We start from the raw sequence: 17977 nt of genomic DNA on the forward strand, positions 1-17977 counted from the left end.
AAACAGAGAGTTGTGGTAAATGGAGTGCATTCACAGGAGGAGATGTTACCAGTGGAGTACCCCAGGGATCTGTACTTGGACCAGTGCTTTTTAATATCTTTATTGGTGACATTACAAATGGCATTAAAGGGAAAGTATGCCTTTTTGCAGATGACACAAAGGTATGCAGCAGGGTAGACACACCAGGTGGGGTAAAACAAATGATTGAGGATCTAGGTAGACTAGAGGAATGGTCAAGAGTCTGGCAATTACAGTTTAATGCCAAAAAATGCAAAATCATGCACTTGGGTCTCAAAAATCCTAAAGCTAAATACAGTATTAATGGCACTATACTGGAAACTACTGAGGAGGAAAGGGATCTAGGAGTCACTATTTCAGATGACTTAAAAGCAGGTAAGCAATGTAACAAGGCAATGAGGAAGGCTAATCAGATGCTTGGCTGCATTGGGAGAGGAATCAGCAGCAGAAAGAAAGAAGTAATAATGCCACTGTATAGGTCATTGGTACGGCCTCATCTAGAATACTGTATTCAGTTCTGGAGGCCATATCTTCAAAAGGATATTAATACATTAGAAACTGTACAAAGGAGGGCAACTAAAATGGTGCATGGCCTATATCACAAAACATACCCAGAAAGACTAAGAAATCTCAATATGTATAGTTTGGAGCAGAGAAGGGAAAGGGGGGACATGATAGAAACTTTCAAATATATGAAGGGTTTTAACAAAGTCCAGGAGGGAAACATTCTCCAAATGAAGAGAAGCAATAGGACACGAGGACATGCACTGAGACTGGAGGGGGGGAGGTTCAGGGGAAATTTGCGGAAAAATTATTTCACAGAAAGGGTAGTGGACAAGTGGAATAGCCTCCCATCAGAGGTGGTAGAGGCTAAGACAGTAGAGCAATTTAAACATGCATGGGATAGACATAAGGATATCCTTACAAAGAAATAAGGATCAAATAAGGTTAGTGATAAAAAAAATAAAAAAAAATAAGGGGCAGACTAGATGGGCCAAGTGGTTCTTATCTGCCGACAAATTCTATATTAGCTACGCGTCATACAGGAACAGGGAAGACAAGCAGAAACTATCGTCCCTTACAGATGAGGTACACAACCTGGAATCCCTACATAAGCAAAGGCCCTCCCGCTCTCTCTACACACAACTCACTTCCACCAGGGCAGCGCTGAAAGCCTTGCTGGCCAAAAAAACTGAGTGCTCACTCCGCTGGCTAAGACAAAAATTCTACAAAAAAAGCAATAAAGCTGATACGCTGTTGGCCAGCAGACTGAGAGCCCGGAAGGCACTCACTGCCATTACGGCCATTAAGGACAACAATGGCTCCCTCCAGTACAATCCAGCCTCTATTAATTCTCTTTTCAAGGCTTACTACGAGCGGCTTTACAATTTACCTGACCCCTCAACTTCTCTGGCGCCGACTCATCCCACGATCCCTGATTATTTAGCATCCTCTGACATACCCTGCATCGACTCAAATACCTCTTCAGACCTTGATAAACCTATTGCCCCCAAGGAAATTGCTCTTGCCATCAAATCTCAGAAGCTGTCCAAAGCCCCAGGCCCAGACGGCTTCCCGATTTCCTATTACAAAACTTTTCAACCTGCGCTACTCCCCCACCTCACAACAGAATTCAATCTTATACTAGAAGGGTCTCCCTACCACTCCCACACAACTAAGGCTGTTATTACAGTGATCCCAAAACCCGATAAGGACCCCCAATTTATCTCTAACTACCGTCCTATATCACTTCTGAACTCTGACTTTAAAATCTTCGCTAAAGTGTTGGCATGGCCCATAGACTGAACCCTATTTTCCCCTCGCTCATACACCTTGACCAGGTGGGCTTTCAAAGTAAAATTTTCCAGGCTATTCAGGCATTATACCAAAATCCCTCAGCGTCGGTACACTCTAACGGCTTGTTGTCAGACACCTTTAAAATCTCAAATGGAACCCGCCAGGGTTGTCCACTATCTTCTCTCATATTCGCACTTGTCATCGAGCCCCTCGCAAGATGCATCCGTGCTAATCCCGGTATCTCCGGGATCTGTGTCAATAGCGCCCAATACACCATATCCCTTTTTGCCGCCGATATCCTTTTGACTTTGACAAACCCAACTATTTCTCTCCCGAACCTCTTCCGAGAACTATTTATGGCAACCTTTCGGGATACAAGATTAATTAAGACCTTTCCCTACACATCCCTAAACCTACAAAATCCCAACTGTAAAGGAATTTTAATTTCAATTGGCGCAAACATTCGCTCAAATATCTTGGGGTCTTCATTACTAACTCCTACAGTTCTCTCTACTGAGCTAACTATCCCCCGCTAATTGCTTCTATTCTTAAGGATATCCGTCAATGGGAATCATACTTCCTCTCTTGGGTGGGACGTATCAATGCAATAAAAATGATCGCCCTCCCCAAACTCCTATACTTATTCCAGACGCTTCCGATCTCGATCCCTCTCCAGACTCTTACTACCCTCCAATCTTCTCTATGTAAATTTATCTGGAACCATAAGAAACCAAGACTAAGACGAGATATCTTAGCTAAACATTCTCAGAATGGCAGTCTAAGCCTCCCCATCCTCCGGCGATATTACGACGCAACTAGGTTGAGCCAAATGATCCAATAGATTAAGGAAAAGGGGTTTTTTTTTGCCCTGAGGAAGCGAGTGTGAAACGTGCACGTTGGCGTTTCGGAGCGGCGGTAGCACGCCAGCTCGTTCACTATGTGTCAAAGTTTAATAAGTTAAAACGATCCGCAAACATGCGTGTGTGTGGGAGAATCAATGTAATTTAAGAGTACTAAGATATAGAATGCACTACACAGAAGGGATTGAGAATTAAGGCTGTAAAGCGGGTTTAGGCAACCTAGGAGCGGCGTGAGCACGCCAGCTCGTGGAGAGGGTGTAAAACAGGATTGATATAGTTTATTATAATTCACAAATGAATAGCGGTATCCTCCAGCTTGGTCGAGATTGTATGACTTAATTGACTGCAATGGGGAGAGCCCGCATATGGTAATGCGAGATAGTGAACTATTTATATCTATCAGAAGCGTACCCGTGCTAACGCTGATAAGAAATAAATGTATGACATGCACTACTGAACAAGCTATTTCTGAAGAAACAATATATAAAGTATAATTAAGGAATAGAAATACAGTTGTGACGAGTGTCCGCTGTTACAATGCTCATGAAACATTGTTCCTTTGTGAGACTCCCAAGTTAAATCCATGAGAGAGAGACGTTTTTTAGGATTATTAATCCAAGTGTATTTTGCTGATCATTATATCATATGAAAGGACTGAGCACTAAAATATTAAAACGGGATTGGGCGATTTAGGAGCTGCGTGAGTATGTCAGCCCATGAAGAGGGTGCAAAACGGGATTGACACAGTTCATAATAATTAATTAATTATACCATCTGTTCAACAGGGGTATCTTCTAGCTGGGTCACAGAGACTGTATGACCCTAAATTGATATAGTGAATCATTCATATTAGTCAGAATTGTACCCCTATAAAACTATATAAACGCCAGAATTGCACCGTTGATATGTGAAATATGAGTGCATCCCGCAGTAATATGTCAGTCTAATATGATAATGCAAACGCCAGAATTGCTCCTTCAAAGAATATAAGCTCATTCTGGAGCAATACGCTAGTTTATAAAAAATATATATTTTCCATATAACGGCTGGAAGTTTCACTAGAAAATTGTTTCACGTATTAAGTGCCAACGCTGATGCAATAATAACGTGATACATCAGCATATGTGCATGTCATGCATTATTGATCAAGCTATTCCTGATGAGCATTACATAAGGCACAATTAAGGAATAGGGACATAGATGTGACAAGTGTTTGCTGCTATAATGTACAATAAACATTGTTTTTTAGTGAGATCCTTACGTTAAATCTAAGAGAGAGAGCCGTATTTCAGGCATATTTATTTAAGTGTGTTTTGCTGAATAAAACTAATATTTCATACAGTCTTATCCTGTGTAGTGCATAGGGTAATCACAAATCAGAATTGAGATTATTGATATGCTTATATCCCGAAGTACTATATTGGTACAATAGATAGTTCCAATTCAAATTCCTTTCTAACAATCTACAAAATAAATAGATACAGTGTACAACTTATTTCTGTCTAATGATAAGAAGTAACTATAGTTGCAATCCTGGTATTGGCAACAGAATAGTGGTTTAAAAACTATACTATAAGAATTATCAGCCAACTCCACTTTTAACTATATGAGGGTTTAATAATAAAATTACACTGTATCATTTATGGGATTAATGACAGATCTATTGTATCTTAATACACCCTATATGATTAGTTAACCCTAAATAGGGATCTAATTCAATTAAAATACATTAAGGAAATGATCACACACACATAACAACTTTATAAATAAAGACACACAAGAGTACTTAAAAAAATTTTTTTTATTCATATGGTCTGTAAGTGTTTGTCTTATAATTTTTCACACCATTGGGCGATTTTAACTGTATGTTAATAAAAGTTACATTTTAATTATACTTACCTTTCCTTCTAAAGTGCGCCAACAAAGAGACAATCCTTTCCTTTCTATTGTTTTGAGCCAAATGATCGCCTGGCATGCTCCAAAACACACTAAACGGTGGGTAGACCTGGAAAGTGATCTCCTGGGAATCCCGTTGATTTCATACTTACCTTGGCTCTCTAGCAAGCTACGCCCACAACCCCGCCACCCTTCACCCACAATAGGATTGACACTCAGCCATTAGCAGAAATTGAACAAAAAAACTAAAACTGTCCACTCATCCCTCCCCTCTGACCCGCATCTGGTGTAATTCAACATTTCCCCTGGGGCTCTCCTCCCAAATGACCCGCCCCTAAGATTTCTGCAGGCGTCACCAGAATTCACCACTTCACTGGGACACATGCCATTAAATCATTTTCTGATTTACAAAACACATATAATCTACCCAACTCTCTGTTATACCAATATCTTCAAATCCGTCACTTCATTTCCTGTCTTCGTCTATCCTTTCCATTGCCGGTTCCCTCCCCTCTCGAGAGATTCTGCATATATAACTCAACTGATAAGGGCGCTATTTCTTTTCTCTACAAATCTATCCTCATCCCTGAATCTCCCTCTCTTGAGCCGCACAAGCTAGCATGGGAGGCGGATTTCGGGCAAAACTTTGACGGGGAGGGGTGGAGCGCAATTCGTTCCGCAATTTCACACTGCTCCATCAGCGTAGCGATTCGTGAAAACTCGTACAAAATATATTTGAGATGGTACTTGGTACCGGATCGGCTACACAGGATCTATCCGGATATCTCCGACCTTTGCTGGAGGAACTGTGGCCATGTGGGTACCTTTTACGACGTCTGGTGGACCTGCCCGGTAATCGTTAAGTATTGGGCGATGGTCCGCACACTCTTCTTTCAACTAATTGATTTGCCCGCACCTCTCTCTCCTGCTAACCTTCTTCTCTGCGCCCCGCCCGACGCTATTTCTAAAGATTCGGAAAAATTGATCCTTTTTATCTCCTGTGCAGCTAAATATCAAATAGCGTGTAATTGGAAGTTTCTTCACTCCCCCCATCACCCGGCTCCATAGCAGCACAGGCAAACATGGACGAGATCGTCAATATTGGCCTGCACGCACAAGCGACAGGGCACCAGCGGTGAACGAGAGCGGGGCCGCGCATCGTTCATCGCAGGTGCCTCCACACTGAAAAATATGAACGGTATCTCGTTCATTAATGAACGAGATCGTTCATATCTTTCACTAATATCGCCCAGTGTGTAGGGCCCATAATTTTCAATGGATTGACTCGAAATGTCACTTAGTAAGGAGAAACGGGCTGATAAATTCTTTTCCATATGGTTACCTCAGGTGAAATCTCTCCCCACATCCCTAAAAAACACCTTGCGAAATGCTATATCATTAACTTCCTGGTACAATCTTGAAATGCTCGCAACTGGCGCTCGACCTTTCTAACCTACTCTGGTTTCGAAATATACGCCTCTTTCAGAATTTTATACTGATGTTTAGGTTTTATGTATATTTTTGCTTGACCCATACAACATTGTACAGGCTCATCGTAAAATTCTTTCCTATTACTGTAGTCCTGCTAATGTTTGAAATTCGAATAGATTTTCAATGTAAAAATGTCTTGACGACTTTGTTTTGTAAACGTGCAGTTGTTCAATAAAATATTGTTTAAAATGTTTTTTATTGTGAAACGTCATATCTATAAGCAGTATTGCACACTGAAGTCATCATCTTCACTTCCTTCACGATCCCATTATAGAGCTAAACAGTGGCCACTGGAGATGCATGATCTTCTATGACTACAAGAGTGGTCTGTGACAGCAGGAGAGTTTTGACCAACTGCAAACTACTTTTGGGCAGAAAGAATAATCCCGAACCACTGTGTTTTAGAGGTTTGCAGAATCTGTTTGTGGGAGATGGTCCCTGGAAGACAAGGAGCGCTGCAGCCAAAGCCGTCTTAACAACAGTGTGGGCCCCTGGGCACAGCAATGCACTGGGGCCTCTACCCATCCTCCAGTGGCAGATTTGATGTCCCACGGGTGGTAGGGGGTGTACAGCTACTGGGGGCAAATAAAGAGGGGGCACAGCTACTGGGGGCAAATCAACTGGGGGGCACAGCTACTGGGAGCATAACTGGCCACGCCCTCCACTATGAAGCCTCCCCCCCAGCACACTAAAGGTTTTGCCACGGGGGGGGGGGGGGGGGGGGGCGCCAATGGAAACTCTCGCCCTGGGCGCCACAAGGGGTAGAACCGGCCTTGGTACTATCTTCCGCCCAGCATATAGGACCTAGAGCAGTAATTTCTGCTAATTACTCCTTTACTGCACAGATGGGGAGGGAGGAAGAACACTAAACTGTAGAAGGTGGCATTGGGCTCAATGAAGGAGCCCTGGTACATGACTTCCATGGTGGTATGGGGTGTTTAAAATGTAACGGAAGGGTCGATAGTGGAGTGGGCTTAATATTCAGAATTTTCTGTTGTGAGAGCAGCTTGCATCATACGTTCATGGAATAAGATTTCTTAGCTTTGAATGGGATAAAAAATAAGAGAGTCTCACCTGTCAGGAGGTACTGGGGACTTGGGGATCAGAGTTCAGTAACCAGAGCAATCCACCAACAAATATATAAAACTGCATATTAGGCGTGTGGAGCTGGAGCAGGTACCAGCTGCTTGAAGGCTGATATGTCTGGTTCTGGGCATAGTAGAGACAAGCTGCCAGTGTCCACCGAAAGGGGAGAGTCACAGATTTTGAAATATACCCACATAAATACAGAGCCTGAGATATCTGGCTGGGAAGAGCAATTAACAGGCTTGGATGGGGACCACTGCTTTGAAGTCGGATATCTTTGGTCAGAGGCGTCACTAGCAGAGCCGGATTAAGGGGGGGGCCCAGGGGATACGTACCCCGGGCCCCCCTTTCCAAAAGGGCCCCCTGCTACACCGCAGATCGGATCTCTCTTCCAATCCGATCTGCGGTGCTGTGCTCCGCTCCCCGGCTCCCTTAGAACAGATTGACATGCGGACGAGCGTACGCATGTCAATCTGCGGTCTCCTCTCCCTCCCTGCTGTGTTGGAGGTACACTGAGCGCATCGCGCGTCTCTCCTGTGTCCCTCCCTGGCTCTCCCCCAGCCGGTTTAAGGAAGTGCCGCTCGTGAGCTCTGATTGGCTCACGAACCGGCACTTCATGTATGAGACCAGCCGGGGGAGAGCCAGGGAGGGACACAGGAGAGATGCGTGATGCGCTCAGTGTCCCTCCAACTCATGGGGGGGGGGGGGGAGCAGGCACTGGGGGCATATACCTGGCACTGTGGGGGGCAGATCTGGCACTGGGGGGCAGATGTGGGGGGCAGATCTGGCACTGGGGGGCATATACCTGGCACTGTGGGGGGGAAGATCTGGCACTGGGGGCATATACCTGGCACTGTGGGCGGCAGATCTGGCACTGGGGGCATATACCTGGCACTGTGGGGGGCAGATCTGGCACTGGGTTTCAAGCAAAACAAGAGTAGCCCTAGACCTACTTACCCTTTGCGACGGATCCAGCGATGTAGGTCCTGTATTTGACGTCAGACATCCGCCCTCAAAAAGCCTGGACACACCTGCGTACGCTGGACCACTCCCGGAAAACGGTCAGTTGATGCCCCCAACACTCCTTCCTCCTGTCAATCTTCTTGCGGTCACCGCTGCAACCGCTTTCCTCATCATTGCCCGGCGACGGCAACACCGCGCATGCGCAGTTCCGACCTGATCGCACCACTGCGAGGAAGTGCAGCGTCCAATCAGGTCGGAATGACCCCCTATATTCCCTACCACATATACATGAACACACATTCACACTAGGGTTTATTTTTGGTTGGAAGCCAATTAACCTGCCAGTATATTTTTGGATTGTGGGAAGATACAGGAGAACCTGATGAAAACCCACGCAAGCACAGGGAGAATATACAAACTCCACACAGTTAGGACCGTGGTGGGAATTGAACACACGACCTCTGTGCTGTTAGGCAGTAATGCTAACCATTACACCATCCGTGCTGCATCTTGTATCCATATTACAAGGAGGCCAACAAAGCCTGCAAATACGTAAAAAGCCAGATCCACATTAAAAATAAAAAACACTGAAAAAGCCAAATCCACATAAAATATATTGCAAAAGGTAGATCCACATTAACAAAAAAATACTTAAAAAACCAGATCCACATGAACAAAAAAAATCTTGTAAAAGCCAGATGCACTTAAAAAAATGAACAGTTACAGTACTGTACTCACCACTGGCTGAAGACTTATTGTTATGCGGGTCCCTCACCGTGGAGCTCACAGACGGGCAGGCTGCGGGAGACCAAGCAACAGGAACGCGAAGCTGCAATGCATTAGGCTATCGGGATGGTGATAACCAGGCAGAGCTGTGGGCGGCCAGGAGCCATTTTTAATGTGGCGCCTATTTGCGAACCAATAAGAGCTCGCAGTCCGGCACTGCTCCTAAAAAGCTGCCGGTCCACGAGCTTAGAATGGCTGGAGGTCGGCGCCTCATTTGAAGGGTTATCAGTCAGCGCTATTATCCATAGCTGCCCATCCCCTGCCTGACCGGTTGTGTCTATGTTCCCTTCATGATCAGGACTAGGAAGTGACAGCAGATAATTTCTGCCCTTCAAGCACCTAAAATGTTTTATCCATTTCTCCGTTAATTTGAGGTTATTTAATTTTATGTATGCACCATTGGACCCTCGCGGCCTCGCTTCGCTCGCCACGCTTCAGGTTCGGTGTCTCGCTCCGCTTCGCTCGCCACGCTTCAGTCTCGGTGTATCTCTCCGCTTCGCTCGCCGCGCTTCAGGCTCGGTGTCTCGATCCGCTTCACTCGTCACAGGTAACTATTCCAAATAGTTTGTGACATGGACCCAGGGGGTTATGGGAAAGGTCCTCTCCACGAAGGGTAACTAGACACTACCCTGCCTGACCGCATGCCAGCCCCTTTCTCACCACGTTCCCAGCCACCTCCTCGAGGTGTTCCCAGCCCAGGTCGCCAGGCACCAATACCTGGTCGCCATGGCGTCTTGGTCCCCAGAATTTTTCATGCCATGCAATACACACTTATAAAATATAATCTAATTGACCTTTTAATATTCAAATAAACATTTATTGAACTGCATTTAGTAGATCAGATTATCAGTATTAATGTACAGCAGTCACATAGACTGCACAGGACTCAGGAGCTTACAGTTACATCAACTTACTTAGCTCCAGATGAACAGACAGGCCAGCCCTTCCCCTGCTGCTTCTTGAGGGTGTGAGCTGCGCCGCAGGACACAGCTACTCCCAGTCTCAGTTTGTCCCGCAGAGTCCCCGCCCGCTCCTCCCAGCCAGAAGCCACTGCAGTGCAGAGAGAGAGAGAGACTCGCGAGATGATGTCATCATCTCGCGAGTGTTCTCCGTCCATAGCTCCACAGCGGCGGCTGCAAGACACTCAGTCAGTGTGACCGAGATGCAGTGCAGTGCCAGACAGACCCCAGTGACAATAACCCCGGCGGCGGCGGCGCACCTGTAGCACGCTGTCCGCAGCACGGGGGTGTTTGTTTAGCAGTTAAACATAGCGGGTGACGGGCGTGACTGCGGCCCGCTATAGGAGGAGGGGGTGCAGATGGGAGAGCGGCTCTATTTGGTGTCATCCCATTGAAGGGTGACACCAGGGTGCGGGCCGCACCCCCCAAATAACGCCACTGTCTCTGGTTCCCTATGGACGATTTTCAAAAATCTGGTACCTCTGGAAAGAGGGGACCCTCAGCTATCAGCCAAGTGCCTTTATCCTCCTGGAGCCTTGGGCAAGAGCCCATTGAGCCCATACGAAAAGACGGCCCTGGCTGCAGCTGACCTGTATCCGCCATCACATGATAAAGTTGCTGGCGTGTGGGCTATAGTTGAGGTGGACGCCAAGGTGACTATTGCCCAGTTAGAGAAGGAGATAGGCATCTCATCGGGATACATCCGCTTAATACTCCACGAAAAGTTTGGCCTGCGCAGTTTCTGCACGTTGGGTGTCCCATCAACTAACTCAAGAGCAAGAAGGAAGCTCGGGTAACTTGGTGTGGCAACATGTTGGCTAGTTTGATGGTGGTCACTCAAATTTTATCTGGGAGATCATCAGTGGCGATGATTCCCGGATCCACAGTTTTGACCACAAGACCACACAACAGATAACCCAGTGGACCCCAGTTGGAGGTGTGCCACCACAGAGGTTCTGATGTGAGTGCAGAGTGGTCAAGGAGATGGTGGCTATTTTTATGGCCAAGACTGGTCATGTAGCTACCATATCACTCGTGCAGCAGCCCACCGTTATTGGTGAGTGGTATACAAACCACTGCCGGCCTCTAGTGCTGAAAGCCATTTCCAGGCACTGTCCAAGAACTCGCACTCATGGTGTCGTTCTCCATCACGACAATGCACATGCCTACAAGCCCAGGAAAGTGGTGGATTTTGTGGCCCATGAACACATCGAGGAGCTTGGTCATCCGCCGTACCGTCCAGATCTGGCCCCCTGTGACTTCTTTGTGTTCCCATAAACGAAGCGCAAGATGTGTGGAATTTGTTTTGAGTCACCGGAAGCTGCAGTGGAGACTTTCAACCAGCATGTAGAAGACATACCTTCTTCGGACTGGTCCAGCTGCTTCACCATGTGGTTTAAACGCATTCAACTTTGCATAGACTCCACTGATGAATACCCCATAGCTCCCGGGAACTGACACAGATAAGATGAGAGCTGCCATCACTGGACATCCACAGCAAGTAACATATATCAAGCCCAGCTCCATCACTTGCCCACAGACAGAGATAGCTGAAGCCGCGCCTCCACCCCCCCTACCTCAGGCCGTGAACATCTCCGCTTTGCTTGCATACTGCTATCAGGCTACCTTCCACTTGCCTGCACCTCTTGTCATCTGTCTGTTGCCCCTCCCCAATAGATTGTTAGCTCTTCAGAGCAGGGCCCTCTTTCCTCTTGTTATCTAAGCCCTCGTCTCAGCATATTTCACTCACAGCTCTCCCCTACTCAACGACCATCTTTATCCTGCTGGTAAAGGCTCATCTCCATCTATAACCACCAGCCTCTAGTAGTACGATGAGCACTCCATCAATACTTACATCTTAGCTGTATTATGTCCTGAGAATATGTGGTGCTCTATGTTACCTGTATTTCTGTTATTTATTTACTGTAATGCAATGTTTTGTCCCCTGTACTGTCCTTTGTACGGCGCTGCGAAACACATGTGGCGCCTTATAAATAAAATGTAATAATAATAATAATAATAGCTGTTCCAAAGTCCTTAACCCATCACACTACCTATGGTGGAGTATGAACTGCTTATGATGCACCCAGTATATTTCACCAGAGTACTCGAGTACACTGTTGGTCTTCACAGCCTAACATTACAGAAGAAGGACATTATGGCAAGAGCTGGGATGCTGGCCATATTGGTGATAAAGGATAACTCATCATGGCATATCCTCTTGCCCAGTACAATAGTTTTCATTTATAGTCACTGACTGTAGTGATACTGCTTTATTTTAAAATGTGAAGCTTTTGTTCCTAAATGTCACCAGGTGGGTTCTTTAGGGACTATTACACTCTCCATCACATCCCCCTACAGAGCAATGGTCATCTTAGCTCTTCAATGCACCTAGTTTGCCAGGCAAACATAGAAGTTAAATCGGGTTCTAGCCTAAGACTTGGCCAGTCACCAATTACGGGCCGGAAGTGTCTGTCAAACGTGGGGCCGCTCTCAACCAAAAAGACACTGATGGACCCTTCTCCGCAGGGTACCTGCTGCCATAACATCGGGGAGTCCAGCAGACGCCCACCCATAAGCAAGAACCTAATCCAGCAAGGTAGTGTTATGGAAGCCACACTTCCGTGGGAATTGCACCATATTTATAATATTAAGCCCAGCCATCTGGTCCCTGTTCTATCTTCTACCACGTACAGGTTGACTAGGAGTCACTCATCCAGTTGGGTTGGACCAGAACTGTGCCTGTATGTGGATACTGAAGTCTCAGACTTTGCTTTCTCAGTGGACATGTTTGAAAGTTGGCGGACACTGAGAGTGGTCGCTGCCTTGCTGGCAGAGGAGGGTAGAAGGTACATTATCACAGTAAAAGCAACCAAGATATGTGTACGTCACAACGGCTACATCAGTGACCATGTGACTCCAACGCAAATTGGCGTCACAAGCAGGAATCCTGTGAGCTGGCCAGTCTGTGCTGGACATCTGCTGCCTGATGTAGAGTATAACATAGCAGACACACTAACTGCTTACATACCATCAGTAGGAAGGGGGTTCCAGCGCAATCAGAAACATCCAATGATTGTCACCACTATCAGTGCAGTTTCTGCACCAAGGGTCAACGCATCCACTGGAAAAGCGCCTCCGGCCTGCGTATGTAGCTTCTGTTTCCAAGGCTATGATGGACGCATGCCTCTGGACATGCCCTTACTGTACCTGGCTTATGTTTGCCTGCATCCCCGTGACGTCTTCTGCCCAGAAACGCCCATTTTATACGTCCAGCTCCGCTTGGCTACCCCATGCTGCAGAATTGTGCTGCTCCCTTGGTCTATGTAAGAATACTGGACATTACATATATATATATATATACTAGGTGCTTCATCGCGCCTTACGGGCGCTCTTCACACCGTCGCAAGGGGCTATGCCCCCTTAACTCTTGCATGCCTTTCTGGGGTTCAATATTTGTATTATATGAAGTATTACCTGCATTCCTTTGTTAGTGGTTAAATATTGCACAATGAAAGGGCGTGCGATGGTGAAGGAGGCGCAGCCCCTTGTGACACCGTGAACAGCACCTGCAGGCACGATGTACAGAATGTAGCGGGTGCGGGGGGGACTGCGGAAGGGGGAGGATGTCTGTAGATGCTGCAGGTGGAGGGGGGCGGAAGCGGGGGGGCGGAAGCGGGGGGGGGGGCCGGATGGGGAAGGGTCGGCAGGTGCTGCGGGTGGGGGAGGGGCAGAGGAGTGGGGGGTGCAGATGGGGGAGGGGTCCGGTGGCACTGCAGGTGGGGGAGGGGCAGGGGTGCCACGGGTGGGAGAGGGGCAGGTGTGGGGATGTTGCAGATGGGTGAAGGGTTCCGGAGGTGCTGTGGGATGGGAAGGGGCGGGGGTGCCGGGGGTGGGGTAGGGGTCCGCAGGTGCCGTGGGTAGGGGAGGGGCAGGTACGGGTGGTGCGATGGATGGGGAAGGAGGTCCGGAGGTGCTGCAGGTGGTGGAAGGGCAGGTACAGGGGTGCCATGGGTGGGGGAGGGGTGTCTGCAGATGCTGCGGGTGGAGGGGGGCAGGTGTGGGGGGAGAAATATATGGGGGTGGATGGTGGAGGAGGTCTGGAGGTGCTGTGGGTGGTTAAGGAGCGGAGGAGTGGGAGCCGCGGGTGGTGTAGGGGGTCTGGAGGCACAGCGTGTGGGGGAGGGGTGGAGTGCCGCATGTGGTGGAGGGAAAGGTGAGGAGGTGTGGTTTATTGGGGTAGGGTCTGGAGGCGCTGCGGGTACTGTACCTGCCAAAAAGGTAGTTGGAGGGTATGCAGTAACAGGGACAGGGTCAGAACAGGGGTGACGGGGCGAGGACAGGGGTGACAGGGTCAGAACAGGAGTGATGGGGTCAGGACAGGGGCGACGGGGCCAGGACAGAAATGACAGGGACAGGATAGGGGTGACAGGGCCAAGGTAGGGGCGACAGGACCAGGACAGGGGTGACAGGGCCAGTATAGGGTTGACAGGGCAAGCACAGGGGTGACAGGGCCAGGATAAGGGTGAAAGGGCCAGGATAAGGGTGAAAGGGCCAGGATAAGGGTGACAGTGCAAGGCCAGGGGTGACAGAGCAAGGCCAGGGGTGACAGGGACATGACAGAACACAGGGCACGGGAGAGATTGGTATTAGGGACAGAACAGTGGTGACAGACAGATGTGTATTACCGGAGTCACTGCTGCTGGCTGCTGCTGTTCCACTCCAACCTGTTGGGATCTGCTGCTGGTGGAGACTTGGCATGGCTGACTCTCTTAGGCTGGAGTCCTGCTTCCTCTGCCCGCCCGCATCCCTCCCCCCACTCCTCAGTCACACACCGCTGACCTCGCGCAGCTGCCGGGCACTGTGGTAAGGGGAGACTGGGAGTGATTGGTTAGCCCCCAGGAGACGCTGCGGCTGGAGGGAGGAGGGGGACATAGCATGCACGTGGCACGGACCTCGTGGCTGCCAGGCACTGTGGTAAGGGGAGACTGGCAGTGACTGGTTAGCTCCCAGGAGACACTGCGGCTGGAGGGAGGAGGGGGTCGGAGCCTGCAAACAGCTCGGACTTCTGCAGCGCTACCCGCCGGCTAAAGTGTGTGAAGGAGCTGGGCGCACCTCACTGCGAGTGGCAGCGCTGCAGCTAACGGTGGGGTTGCCGAGGCTGGAGATAACAGAGGCAGTACGGAACCTGCATAGCGGCAGGTACCCCACAAAACTGCAGCTAAGAAGTGTGGAGTGTGCCAGAAAGTGAGCCTCCTCCGCACCATAGAGATCCTGCTGAGTTTGCCGATATGGGGGGTCAAGCACACAGTGAGCCGGTGCCCATCTGTCTTTACGGCATACCCCCTCACACACCCCCATACCTCCCAACTGTCCCGGTTTTCGCTGGACAGTCCCATTTTTGGGGGTCTGTCCCGCTGTCCCACCCGGGGGTCGCAGTGTCCCGCGGTGGGGGGGGGGGGGGGGGGCAGTTGGAAAGCTCCTGTACTCGCTGTTCTACTTAGCAGAGCAGCGGTGAATGGTGGAGACGGAGAGGGGGCATTAGGGGGTACGGATTAAAGGTGGGTTCCAGCAGCAGAGCCGGATTAAGGGGGGGGGGCAGGGGGTACGTACCGTTGGCCCCACAGTTTTAGGGGGCCCCCCGGCTGGAATAGCTCTGTCCCAGCTCTGAAACTCCCCTGTCCTGCCAGCAGCAGCTGCAGCATTGTGCTACAGTCAGCGCACGCTGCTGCATATTGGCAGGTCTGCGGTGTTGCAGGGAGGCAGCAGTCTCCCTGCTTTCTTCTGCCTGTGCGGGTGTGTAGGGGGAAGCGACCACCTCCTCTGGATTTACCCCTAGCTGAGGGGCCAAAATTCCAGTAAAAAAAAAAAAAAATCAGGAATTTGCATATGTGGGCGTGGCCTCGCGGGCGCAATTAGGCCACGCCCCCAACCCCACAGTAGGCACAGCAATGAGATAGGGCTACCCTGTCTCAAGTGCCCTGGCCCCCCCACACTCATAATCAGCCCCTGGGGGCATGCCAGCAGCTCACAGAGCGCTGGGCATGCTCCCTCACTGACGAAAACGGGGACCCTCCTGTGAAGCCACGCCCCCTTTTCGCTTGTGTGTCCCTCCTTCAGCCTGAAGAAAGCTGGGAGGTATACACCCATGCCTGTGCCATGCCCATACCATCTGCTTCTGCTCCTGGTCTCCTATAGATTTGCCCAGACCTGTGATTCATTTGACTAACTCCGCCCAGTGTTGTGACTCCGCCCAGCGTTAGCATAATATGCATGATCTGACCGCCGGTCAACGTGCCGATGATGGTACACGGCAGCGGAATACCGGCGGGGAAGGGGCGAGCGCAAGAAGCTCCATGCGGGGGTTCATACACACATACAGGGTAAAAACAAAACACTGCTACACACTAAGTAACCACATCCCCTAATTTGTATAGCCATCACTCCTTACCACTTGTTGTCAGGTCATGTGTCTCTCACCCCAGTGACCATGAAGTATGGACATATACTAATACGTCAGGTGGAACGCAGCGTGCAGACCGGAACTGTGCATATATTACAGGTGGAGCAGACTCCAGTGCCCTTTTTGTTTAGTGTTATTGCCTCATATACTGTATAACACATATGGAGCAGACTATGGTGTCTCCTGCCTGTATAATGTTATTCCCTCGTACACGGTATAATACATATGGAGCAGACTCTGGTGTCTCCTGCCTGTATAATGTTATTTCCTCATATACGGTATACTACACATGGAGCAGACTCTGGTGTCTCCTGCCTCTATGCGTTATTCCCTCATACACAGTATAATACACATGGAGCAGACTCTGGTGTCTCCTGCCTGTATAATGTTATTTCCTCATATACGGTATAATACACATGGAGCAGACTCTGGTGTCTCCTGCCTCTATGCGTTATGCCCTCATACACAGTATAATACACATGGAGCAGACTATGGTGTCTCCTGCCTGTATAATATTATTCCCTTATATACAGTATAATACATATGGAGCAGACTCTGGTGTCTCCTGTCTGTGTAATGTTATTTTATCATATGCTGTATAATACACATGGAGCAGACTCTGGTGTCTCCTGCCTGTATGCGTTATTCCCTCATACACAGTATAATACATATGGAGTAGACTCTGGTGTCTCCTGCCTGTATAATGTTATTCCCTCATATACGATATAATACATATGGAGTAGACTCTGGTGTCTCCTGTCTGTATAATGTTATTTTATCATACGCTGTATAATACATATGTAGCAGACTCTGGTGTCTCCTGCCTGTATAATGTTATTTTATCATACATGGTATAATACCTATGGAGCAGACTGGTGTTTCCTGTCTCTCTAATGTTATTCCCTCATACACGGTGTAATACATATGGAGTAGACTCTGGTGTCTCCTGCCTGTATAATGTTATTCCCTCATATACGATATAATACATATGGAGTAGACTCTGGTGTTTCCTGTCTGTATAATGTTATTTTATCATACGCTGTATAATACATATGGAGCAGACTCTGGTGTCTCCTGCCTGTATAATGGCCCTCATTCCGAGTTGATCGCTCGCAAGGCGATTTTAGCAGAGTTACACACGCTAAGCCGCCGCCTACTGGGAGTGAATCTTAGCTTCTTAAAATTGCGACCGAAGTATGCGCAATAGTGCGATCACAAACGACTTAGCAGTTTTAGAGTAGCTTCAGACTTACTCTGCCTGTGCGATCAGTTCAGTGTTTTTCGTTCCTGGTTGACGTCATAAACACACCCAGCGTTCGCCCAGGCACTCCCACCGTTTCTCCGGCCACTCCTGCGTTTTTTCCGGAAACGGTAGCGTTTTCAGCTACACGCCCATAAAACGCCGTGCTTCCGCCCAGTAACACCCATTTCCTGTCAATCACAATGCGATCGCCGGAGCGATGAAAAAGCCGTGAGTAAAATTACTTTTATCATAGCAAAATTACTTGGCGCAGTCGCAGTGCGAACATTGCGCATGCGCACTAAGCGGATTCTCACTGCGATGCGATGAAAAACACCGAGCGAACAACTCGGAATGAGGGCCATTGTTATTTTATCATACATGGTATAATACCTATGGAGCAGACTGGTGTCTGTCT

This window comes from Pseudophryne corroboree (assembly GCF_028390025.1).
Source record: "Pseudophryne corroboree isolate aPseCor3 chromosome 3 unlocalized genomic scaffold, aPseCor3.hap2 SUPER_3_unloc_2, whole genome shotgun sequence".
NCBI classification, from domain to species: Eukaryota; Metazoa; Chordata; class Amphibia; order Anura; family Myobatrachidae; genus Pseudophryne; species Pseudophryne corroboree.